The sequence below is a fragment of the Trichomycterus rosablanca genome, chromosome 9, assembly GCF_030014385.1.
Source record: "Trichomycterus rosablanca isolate fTriRos1 chromosome 9, fTriRos1.hap1, whole genome shotgun sequence".
Classification (NCBI taxonomy): Eukaryota; Metazoa; Chordata; class Actinopteri; order Siluriformes; family Trichomycteridae; genus Trichomycterus; species Trichomycterus rosablanca.
In genome coordinates this window covers 21,474,398-21,485,878 of record NC_085996.1, presented here as the reverse complement: position 1 = coordinate 21,485,878, position 11,481 = coordinate 21,474,398, and the positions used below count along the sequence as shown (strand labels likewise).

The 11,481-nt window shown below is 48.3% G+C and overlaps 1 long non-coding RNA gene across 1 annotated transcript; it reads left to right on the top strand.

The window, feature by feature from the left end:
- The first annotated feature begins 3,698 nt into the window (after positions 1 to 3,698).
- LOC134320592 (uncharacterized) lies at positions 3,699 to 6,061 on the top strand. The gene is made up of 2 exons (XR_010013713.1): positions 3,699 to 5,763; positions 5,881 to 6,061. It is a non-coding gene; the product is annotated as an uncharacterized LOC134320592 (long non-coding RNA).
- The last annotated feature ends 5,420 nt before the right edge of the window (positions 6,062 to 11,481 follow it).

The following is an 11,481-nucleotide window of genomic DNA, read 5'->3' as shown; positions in this document are numbered from 1 at the left end:
TAAATAGCGCGAGTGCAGCTGCAGGTCGTTGCACTAATTAGGCAGCCTCCTATTTAAAGCTTTGCTGTTCTGTGCTCTGTAACACCTGCGACGCTGGGAGCTGGTGGTGCGTTCACCAGACGCCGCAGGTACCCTAACAGAACCCCCTCCTCTAGGGACAGCTCCTGAGGTCCCAAGATCCGCTGCCTGGTTCCGTCGGAACTCGCGGATCAGTTCCGGGTCCAGGATATGACGAGCCGGTACCCACGAACGTTCCTCGGGGCCAAAACCCTCCCAATCCACCAGGTATTGGGTGCTACCCTGCACTCTCCTGCTATCCAGGAGGCGGCGCACCGTGAATGCAGGGGCACCCTGGATGATACGAGGGGCGGGAGGTTGGGGAGGGGGTATAGCTCCCTCGCACGCAAATGGGCGAAGTTGGGAGACGTGGAAGGTTGGATGCGCCTTCATCCTGGGAGGTAGCTCCAACCTATATGTCACCGGGTTTATCCGTCTTACCACCTTGAACGGGCCAATATACCTCGGCGCCAGCTTATGAGGGGTACCTTTGACGGGGAGATCCCTCGTCGACAGGAGGACTCGTTGGCCCGGCCGGAACGTAAGAGCCGGCTGCCGTCTGCGGTCAGCATTGCGCTTCATGGTGCGCTGGGAGGCCAGAAGAGCCTCTTTTGCTTTCCGCCAGGCGGCACGGCAGCGACGGATATGTTGCTGCACAGTTGGGACCGCAACCTCTTGTTCCTGATCGGGAAACAGCGGAGGCGGGTATCCAAACTGTGCCTCAAACGGTGACATACCAAGTGCGGCGTGGTGCAGGGTATTGTGGGCAAATTCAGCCCACAACAGTTTATCCGCCCAAGTGGCTGGATTCCCTGCAGTTAAGCACCGAAGCATCTTGCCTAGGTCTTGAATGACCCGCTCTGACTGCCCGTTGGACTCAGGATGGTATCCTGAGGATAAACTAGCCGTCGCCCCGAGGAGTTGACAGAAGGCTCGCCAGCACTGACTCACAAACTGCGGGCCCCGATCCGACACAATGTCGGATGTGACCCCATGTGCTCTCACCACATGTTGCAGTATCGCCTGAGCGGTAGTCATGGCAGACGGGAGCTTGGGCAGCGGAACAAAGAGGCAAGACTTGGTGAACCGGTCAACAATCACCAGTACTACCGTGAATCCCCTGGATCTTGGCAAACCTGTCACAAAATCCAGTGCCAGATGGGACCATGGTCTGGAGGGCACTGGCAATGGATGGAGTAGTCCCCGTGGACGCTCTCTAGTGCTTTTATTTGTAGCACAGACAGCGCAGGTGCGGACAAAGTCCTTCACCTGACTCTCCATCCCCGGCCACCAAAACCTTCGGCGTAGCAACACCAGGGTCTTAAAGACTCCTGGGTGAGCCGCAAATGGGGACGCATGGGCCCATTCAAACACCTGCCGGTGAACTGTTGTTGGAACAAACAGTCGGTCAGGCGGACCTCCACCTGGGTCGGGCTCCACAACCTGAGCGTCCCGGACAACCTTGAATATGCCCCATGTGACCGGGGCAGCAATCTGACTCGCAGGGATGATGGGATCAGGCTCGGTTTCAGGTCTGGTCGGCTCCCACTGCCTGGATAAGGCATCCGGCTTACCGTTTTTCGACCCTGGTCTATAAGACAGAGTGAACTGGAAACGACCAAAAAAAAGGGACCAGCGAGCCTGACGAGAATTCATCCTCTTCGCTTGCTGGATAAACGACAGATTTTTATGGTCTGTCCAGACAAGGAAGTGATGTTTCGCCCCCTCAAGCCAATGTCGCCACTCATCCAGCGCTAGCTTGATGGCCAGAAGCTCCTTGTCTCCTACCGGGTAGTTACGCTCGGCAGGAGTTAAACGGTGCGAAAAGAAGGCGCAAGGGTGGAGCTTCTTTTCTGGGCCCACTCTCTGGGAAAGCACTGCCCCAACCCCGACATCAGAGGCGTCCACTTCTACAATGAAAGGTTCCTCTGGATCGGGCAACTGCAACACGGGAGCAGTGGTAAGGAGAGCTTTCAGCCTGTTAAAGGCTTGTTGGGCTTGCACCGTCCATTTAAACGGACCCTTCCCAGTAAGGACCGTTAAAGGAGCGGCGACCGTACTAAAGTTCCGTACGAAACGCCTGAAAAAGTTTGCAAAGCCCAAAAACCTTTGCACCTGGCGTACGGAACAGGGAGTTGGCCAATCCTCCACTGATTTGATTTTAGCCGGATCCATTCGGAGGGCGCCCTGAGAAACAATAAACCCCAAAAATGAAATAGTTGGGGCATGGAAAACGGACTTCTCCAGCTTGACAAACAAATGGTGGTCGAGCAGAAGCTGGAGAATCCGGCGGACGTGCCTCACGTGTTCCTCGATGGACCGGCTAAAAATTAGGATATCGTCTAGATAAACGTAGACGTATCTATCAAGGGCCTCTCGCAGAGCCTCATTGATGAAGCGTTGGAAGACTGCAGGGGCATTCATTAACCCAAAGGGCATCACTAGATATTCATAGTGTCCCGTGGGCGTAATGAACGCAGTCTTCCACTCATCCCCTCGCCTGATCCGAATCAGGTTATACGCGCTGCGTAAATCAAGCTTCGAAAAAATGGAAGCTCGCTGAAGGGCTTCGAAAGCCGTGGCCATCAGCGGCAGCGGATACCGATCCTTGATTGTTATGGCGTTCAGACCCCGATAGTCAATGCAAGGGCGCAAGGTCCCGTCCTTCTTCCCAACAAAGAAGAACCCAGCCCCAGCTGGGGAGGACGAAGGACGAATGAAGCCCTGTTGGAGCGCTTCCCTAACGTACTCCTCCATGGCGGTCTTCTCGGGTCCCGACAGGGAGAAAAGACGCCCCCTAGGAGGAGATGTACCGGGGAGCAGATTTATAGCACAATCAAAGGGTCTGTGGGGGGGCAAGTCCCGCGCCTGGGACTTGCTAAAAACCTCATGAAGATCATGGTAAACAGGTGGTACCCGGGCCAGATCAGGGGCTATCGCGTCAGGCGATGGCGATGCCGGCGAGAGGCTAGCTGGCAACAAGCATGCATCCTGGCACCGCGTTCCCCAGGCAAAGATTGACCCAGTTACCCAGTCAATTTGGGGATTGTGCCTCCTAAGCCACGAGTGCCCTAGAACCACCTGGAGCTGAGGGACCTGAGTCACCAAGAAGGTGATCCGCTCCTCGTGGTTCCCCAGACGCATTGTAAGAGGAGGCGTCTGGTGGGTGATGGGACTACCGGCCACCGCTCGGTCGTCCACAGCGTGAACCGTGATGGGTACTCGTAGCGGTCGGAGCTCAATCCCCAACCTGCGCACCAGGCAGCGATCGATGAAACTTTCGACCGCGCCCGAATCAATACAAACCTTGAGCTCCACGTTCCCCGAACCCCAATGCAATGACACGGTAAGAAACAAACCATGATCAGGGATGTTGGATCGGCTCACCCTCGACTCCCTGCCTTGAGAGTGGCCTACTCGTTTAACCGAGCACGGGCCCTCAGGGCGGAGTCGGGAGATGGTGGTGTGGCCGCCCTAGCTGATCCCAATTGCATGGGTTCAGGGTCCTGGTCCCGCAACGGCGGTCGGGGTGCGCCCTGGAACCGACCAAAGGGTGGATGCAACCCTCGCTCCCGAGCCCGCTGTCGGAGCCTGGTGTCAATGGTGGTTGCAAGGAGGTAAAAGGCCTTAAGCGAAGTGGGGAGCTCACGAGTGGCCAACTCGTCCTTAATTTTTTCCCCCAGCCCGCGATGGAAAATCGCAATTAATGCGCCCTCATCCCACCCACATTCAGCCGCTAGAGTGCGAAACTCTATTACAAAGTCAGCTACCGAGCGCCCCCCTTGGGACAGCTCGAGTAACCGAGGGCCCGCCTCTCTTCCACCCGTAGGGTGGAAAAAAGTGTCCTTAAGAGCCTCCGTGAAGGCGCGCTCTGAAGAACACTCGGGTGCACTCTGCTCCCAGAGGGCAGTGGCCCACTCTAGGGCTTTACCTGTGAGTAGTGAGATTATGAACGCAACTTTGGAGCGCTCAGATGGAAATCTAGAGGGTTGCAATTCGAATGTCAGGGAACATTGCAGGAGGAAACCCCGGCATTTCTTTGCCTCCCCTGAAAAACGTTCAGGGGGTGGGATGGGGGTCTCTACCCCGGCTGATGCCCCAGAATGAACAGGGGCCTGGGTCTGGCTGTTTGAACTGGCGCCCAGCGTAGGCAGCAGCTGGGCGATCTCAGACAAACGCTGAGCCAGCTCATTGAGAGCCAGCTCGTGTCTCCCTAACGTTATCCCCTGGTGACGTAGGACGTCAGATACAGGGGGGATCTCTGCTGGGTCCATGATTGGTCGCACCTTACTGTTATAGGGAGAAGCGGAGGACCCAAGAATGCAGAGAAATATATATATTTATTTGTTATAAACAATATATATTTTATAAAACACAAAATTGGAAAAGGATAACAAAAAACAAATCGGGAGAACCCCGATTGAAGCCGCAGGCGCCGCAGGCAACTGAAAAAGACAAAAATGAAAAATATATAAATAAACACAATACCGCGAGTCACGAACCCGGATCGCCGGCGTGCGAGGCGTTCGTGTACTCACAGAGCTATCTACTAGCTGGAGAAAAAGGGGGAAGTCTCGCGCTTAAAAGGCGCCGAGAACAAACGGTCCCAAAACGCGGAGAAGAGAAACCAAAACCGAAACCGGCAAGAGTTTCGGAGTTTCTCGGACCAGCGCTGTCACCAGCTTCGCACCGCTGAGCTGGGAGGAAACCGATCTGCTAAGGGGGAAAAAATAGAGAACACAAAAAGGTTACTGCGCGGATCCGAACCGACGCTGACAGCGTCATAAACAAACGCTTAGCCCACTAGGCTAAGCTGGCACTGAAGGGCCCGCCTACTTTAGCGGATAAGATCTCTTTCGCTGTACCGGCGGCTAGGCTAACGTTAGCCACCAGCTAACGGATACAGAGGAGATCTGGCAAAAAGGCGAGGAACAGAACAGCAGCGCGAGGACTGCGCGGGGTCGCACCGATCTTTCCCTACCTGGAAAAGAAAACCCTATTTACCTCTGTCTTTCAACATACACACCCGACCATTCTAGTAATGCCCGGGGATACCGAACTGACCCTGAAAAAAGGGGTGCGACTGCACAGCCATTGCGTGTGAAAACAAGAGAGAAGGTGCGACGCCTACAGCTATGCGAGGCTCACTTAAATAGCGCGAGTGCAGCTGCAGGTCGTTGCACTAATTAGGCAGCCTCCTATTTAAAGCTTTGCTGTTCTGTGCTCTGTAACACCTGCGACGCTGGGAGCTGGTGGTGCGTTCACCAGACGCCGCAGGTACCCTAACAGGTATAGTACACTTTAACTTCATTCTTGTTTTTGTCTTCGTTGGGACCCCGGCCTGGATTCTTATAATTGGGTGAGATAAATGCTGTTTCTGTCTCCACTAATGTATATGTAGGACTGTTGTCATGTATTAAAAATATGGTAGTTAATGCTCTCTTTAAGGGTCAGCTACTCTCTGATGTCGTATGTGATCCGGTGTTTCCAAGTGGAACCGGACCTGCCACGATCCTGGCCGTATGGAGGGGTTGTTGAAAATGAAATGAAAAAACGATCAAGGTATTACATAATATTACTGCTTCATTTGCTGTTTATCTGATGTTATTATGTTGTTTCTGTAGAGAGGTTGCTAAGCCGCTGCTGCTTATAGGAAAAGCTGCTGCCCTTCTGGTTCAGATCCTCAACCGGCTTTGTCAAAAAACAGTAAGTGGTGCAATCTACACTTAATCACCCATAATAAACAGTATTCAGCCATAATGAACATTAATGAACATTATTTATGCTTTAAAGTTTTACAAATACATATAACCATTTTTGCAGAGCTACAAAAAAGCCAGAGATCTGTGGAATGAAGCTGGACTCAACTGGAGGGACTTTCTTCATGTGGATGAGGACGTCAGCAAGTTTGTGATGAAACACCTGCCTCCAGCATGGAACAAGATTTAAAACAGCAAACAGAAGCCCCAAATTTCAAAATAAATAAAAATAAAAATTCTGCTAAGTAGGTGCCTGTGAAGTTTGTGCTTGAAACAAGGAGCCTGGTTCTCGGGCGGCAGGGCTCTTGCACCCCCTGCTGATCTCGTCCTGTCTCTGAAACAACATTCCTCCAGGACCAGGGTGCAACACAGAACACAAGTGCAAAACAAATCAATACACACAGTGCAGATAAAAAACAGACCTACAATAAATACAAATGACATTTCTAATCTAAAGTAATTGAGAGAGACGAGACTAGAGACAAGTGTAGTGTTGGCCAGTACATGGTACTGAGTAAATGATGAGTGAGGTAAAAACATATTCTGATATCCTATCCTCCTGGCTCTTGACCAGCACCATTTATTGTTGCAATTTGAAATCCCTTCAGCATCTAATGTGATATAGGTGCTGACAGGCCTACTTTGCCAGGGTGGTGGTATGGCAGGACTATGACAGGTTCTTCGAGATGTGTACACCAAGGCATTTGAAATTATCTACTCTCTCCACTGCAGACCCATTAAGCAAAACAGGATGGTAGCTCCTCTCCTGCTTTATGCTGCAGTCCACTATCAGCTCCTTTTTCTTATTGACGTTGGGGAGGAGGTTGTTGTTCTGGCACCAGACCAGAACAGTGTCGTCAACACACCTGACATTGGTGGTAGAGCTGGAAGCACCCAAATTGTCTGCCAGTTTCCCAATTAATCCCAAAACCACCTCCGTAAATATGCTGAAGACCTTAACCACAATAAGCACAGTATCCATCCCAGTGTTAAATCTGAAACTGTGTAAGAGTTTCATAAAGTTTACTCAGTGTTGTGTCTGTGTTGACCTGAGGTAAAATGTAAACGGTGCTGACACTTACCAGAGTAAATTCCTAAGAGAGGTAGAAAGGATAAATCTTGAGCGCCAGAAGATCCAGGTTGGGTGTGCAGAAACGTGCAGTAGTCACAACGCTGATATTGTCGCACCAGCTGTTGTATACTATCAGACACACTTCACCTCCCCCCTTAACTTTCCTGACTCCATTGTCCTGTCCATGTGATATACCAAGAAGAACTTGGACAGCTAGATGGCACAGTTTGGTACCGCTGGGTCCAGCCATGTCTTAGTGAAGCAGAGAAGGTTGCAGTCATGAATGTCTCTCTGGAATTTGATCTTGGCCCAGAGTTCGCCAAGCTTGTTTTCCAGAGACTGGACATTGGCCAGCAGAATGATAGGCAGGGGTGCTCGGTGTGCCCTAGTCCTCAGCCTGCTCCTGATGCCGATTCTTTTTCCTCGAGGCCGCCGATTCGGGACTTGTCCTTTGTTTCCCCTCAGAACCTCACTCGGCTAGGATGGTTCCGGAGTTAAAGGTGATGAAGGGTGAGGGTACGGTACAGTTCAGTTCAGTCTTTATTGTCCCCAAAGGAAAATTTGTTTTGCAGCATGGCGTACAACACAAAAATAAAACATAAAACAAAACACATAAGCTCAAATATATATAAAATCCTAAATGTAAATATGAGAGATTCATATCACAAATTTAATAACCCTATCGCTTTAGGTATTAAAGGATTTTTTTTCATCTCTTATGTTGTACCGTTGGGAACCTGAATCTACGTCCAGAGGGAAGAAGCTGAAACTCACAGTTAAGTGGGTGGTCTGGACAACTCAATATCAATCTCAAGTAGAGAAACAAACAAAAACAAAAAAACAAAAATATATATATATATATATATATATATACACCGATCAGCCATAACATTAAAATCACCTCCTTGTTTCTACACTCACTGTCCATTTTATCAGCTCCACTTACCATATAGGAGCACTTTGTAGTTCTACAATTACTGACTGTAGTTCATCTGTTTCTCTGCATGCTTTGTTAGCCCCCTTTCATGCTGTTCTTCAATGGTCAGGACCCCCACAGGACCACCACAGAGCAGGTATTATTTGGGTGGTGGATCATTCTCAGCACTGCAGTGACACTGGTGTGTTAGTGTGTGTTGTGCTGGTGTGAGTGGATAAGACACAGCAGCACTGCTGGAGTTTTTAAACACCTCACTGTCACTGCTGGACTGAGAATAGTCAACCAACCAAAAATATCCAGCCAACAGCGCCCCATGGGCAGCGTCCTGTGACCACTGATGAAGGTCTAGAAGATGACCAACTCAAACAGCAGCAATAGATGAGCAATCGTCTCTGACTTTACATCCCTAAGGTGGACCAACTAGGTAGGAGTGTCTAATAGAGTGGACAGTGAGTGGACACGATATTTAAAATGATCCACTCATACCAGCACAACACACACTAACACACCACCACCATGTCAGTGTCACTGCAGTGCTGAGAATGATCCAACACCCGAATAATACCTGCTCCGTGGTGGTCCTGTGGGGGTCCTGACCATTGAAGAACAGGGTGCAAACAGGCTAAAAAAAAGTATGTAGAGAAACAGTCAGTAATTGTAGAACTACAAAGTGCTTCTATATGGTAAGTGGAGCTGATAAAATGGACAGTGAGTGTAGAAACAAGAAGGTGGTTTTAATGTTATGGCTGATCAGTGTATTTTCCCCTGTATCTACTCCTATCAGATTCTTACTGAGCATTGAGTAGATAGGCAACTACTGTATTATTACCAATCAGATTCTTATGTTATTGGAAAAAGAATTTTAACTTACATGGGCAACTTGAGTAAGAAGCATACACTTCTGTTAGCCCCCTCTTCCTGCTCTTCCTGCCATTCTTTCAATGACGAGAATTCAAAGAATTTCACCATGTTGGTTTGAGGTGAATCAGCTGAACTTGTATCCTTCTGTCTTGGTCAGAGTGAGTCAGGTAAATAATGCTTTGTGAAGTATGTTCCTGTGAAGAACACAATTGAGTCTCTTTTTGCTGTGTTGGAGCAGCACAAGCAATTTAAAACTGCCATCAAAACTGATAATTTGAGGTAGTAAAACCTCTAGGATCTGGGAGAAAGAAGCATAAGATTTTGGCAGTGTATATGACACCTACAAATACACTACCACACAAAAACTATAGCGCTGATCAGATGCAAATGGTGCTGCTTTGTTAAAAGCAAGATTTTAAGTATTTTGGCCAGGAACTTGTTCGACTCATTTGAAAGATCTTGCAGTAAGTGGCTTTATCTTGCCTGATGACCAGATCTGCAAAGATCTTTGGCAGATTCTCTTGCTACAGATCCCAATCACACAGCAGAATCATATCAAGAGTATGTTCATGTTCAGGCTCAGACACACTATGTTGATACATGATGCAAGGTGTCAACTTCGACTCATCTTCAATGAGTTTGCTTGCATCCATGTTTTCCAGCCAGAATCACCTTCTTGTCTTGGCCATGACCTTTTTGAGGGAGCTGTTTCTTCTGATTTGTTACTGAAGAGAAGTTCTTACATTGAGGTAAATCCATGTATTGGAAAACTCTCTGGACATGCAGTACAGAACTGGTGATTTCAGGAATCATCCACTAAAAGCCAAGCATCACTATTTATGTAATTATCCAGAACTTATTATGATGCAGAGAGCTCAGGGTCTCATACAGGACATTAACGCTATTCAACATACCATTAAAACCACCTCCTTTTTTCTACACCCATTGTCCATTATATTAGCTCCACTTACCGTATAGAAGCACTTTGAAGTTCTACAATTACTGACTGTAGTCCATCTGTTTCTCTACATACTTTTTAGCCTGCTTTTACCCTGTTCTTCAATGGTCAGGACCCCCACAGTACAGATATTATTTAGGTGGTGGATCATTCTCAGCACTGCAGTGACAATGACATGGTGGTGGTGTGTAAGTGTGTCTTGTGCTGGTATGAGTGGATCAGACACAGCAGCGCTGCTGAAGTTTTTAAATACTGTGTCCACTCACTGTCCACTCTATTAGACACTCCTAGTTGGTCCACCTTGTAGATGTAAAGTCAGAGGCGATCGCTCATCTATTGCTGGGACATTTTAAACACTCCCCACTGCACATCGACGGCTCATCTGTTGAGATCGTCAAGAGCACCAAATTTCTCGGTGTTCATCTGGAAGAGAATCTCACCTGGACCCTCAACACCAGTTCCATCACCAAGAAAGCCCAGCAGCATCTCTACTTTTTGAGAAGACTGAGGAAAGCTCATCTGCCACCCCCCATTCTCACCACGTTCTACAGAGGAACAATCGAGAGCATCCTGAGCGGCTGCATCACTGTCTGGTTCGGAAATTGTACTGCGTCGGACCGCAGGACTCTCCAGCGAGTAGTGAGGACAGCTGAAAAGATCATAGGGGTCGCTCTTCCATCTCTCACGGACATTTTAAACACCCGCTGCATCCGCAAAGCTCTAAGCATTGTGGACGATCCAACCCATTCATCACATGGACTTTTTACTCTGCTCCCGTCTGGGAGACGATACTGCAGCATCCGGACTAACACAACCAGACTGTGTAACAGTTTTATCCCACAAGCAATCAGACTCCTCAACTCAGTACTGTAACAATTTCCTCCGGAAATTTTTCTGCTGCCACACACTGAACTGTATTGACTATGTTAGACTGTTTTTACCTGTTTATTCAAATATTGAAAAAGTCTTTTTGTATTTTTGCACCTTATTTACTTCTTATATCCATTGCCAATTTTACTGTTTATTCAAATATTGAAAAAGTCTTTTTGTATTTTTGCACCTTATTTACTTTTTAGGCTCCATTGCCAATTTTACACTGCTAATGTACAACATGTCACTCCCTCATGAACCATTGTACCATCTATTCACCATCATGTACTAACACTTGTCTTTAGTCCTGTCTCCTAATTACTTGTTTAGATTAGGGATAATTAGGAATATCTTTTGTAGTTATTTATTATAGGATTTTTTGTATTTATTGTTGTACTTACACTGTTTTGTATTTACACTGTTTTGTCTTGCACTTTTTGTACCGTGTTACACCGTGATCCTAGAGGAACGCTGTTTCGTTTCAATATGTACTTGTATGTAGCTGAAATGACAATAAAACCTCTCTGACTCTGACTCTGACTCTGTTTGAGTTGATCATCTTCTAGACCAGAGGTCACTAACAGGCGGACCGCGGTCCGGGTCCGGACCCAGAAGCTGTCCCATACGGACCCAGACCTACAGCCAAAACAGAAAGTTAGGATTTGAAACCTGACGGAGCGCTTCTATTGTAACCGGCGCAGCTTTTGTAGTCTTTACGGTAGCGGTATAGCGGATGAGAACCAATCACGTGACACCACTCAGCCAATCAAGTCTGTGCATTCCAGCCGGTAAACACTGCGACTCTACAGTGCAGACAGTTGAGAGAGTTAGAGGCGACTTACATGTGAAAAGACGGTGGAAAGAAAAAGAAAGATAGCGAATGTAGAAAAAACGAAGGGAGAGATACAGACAACTGTGCAGGAGAAAGTTGAGAAAAAGACGAGTGAGACAGGAGACAAATGGCGCT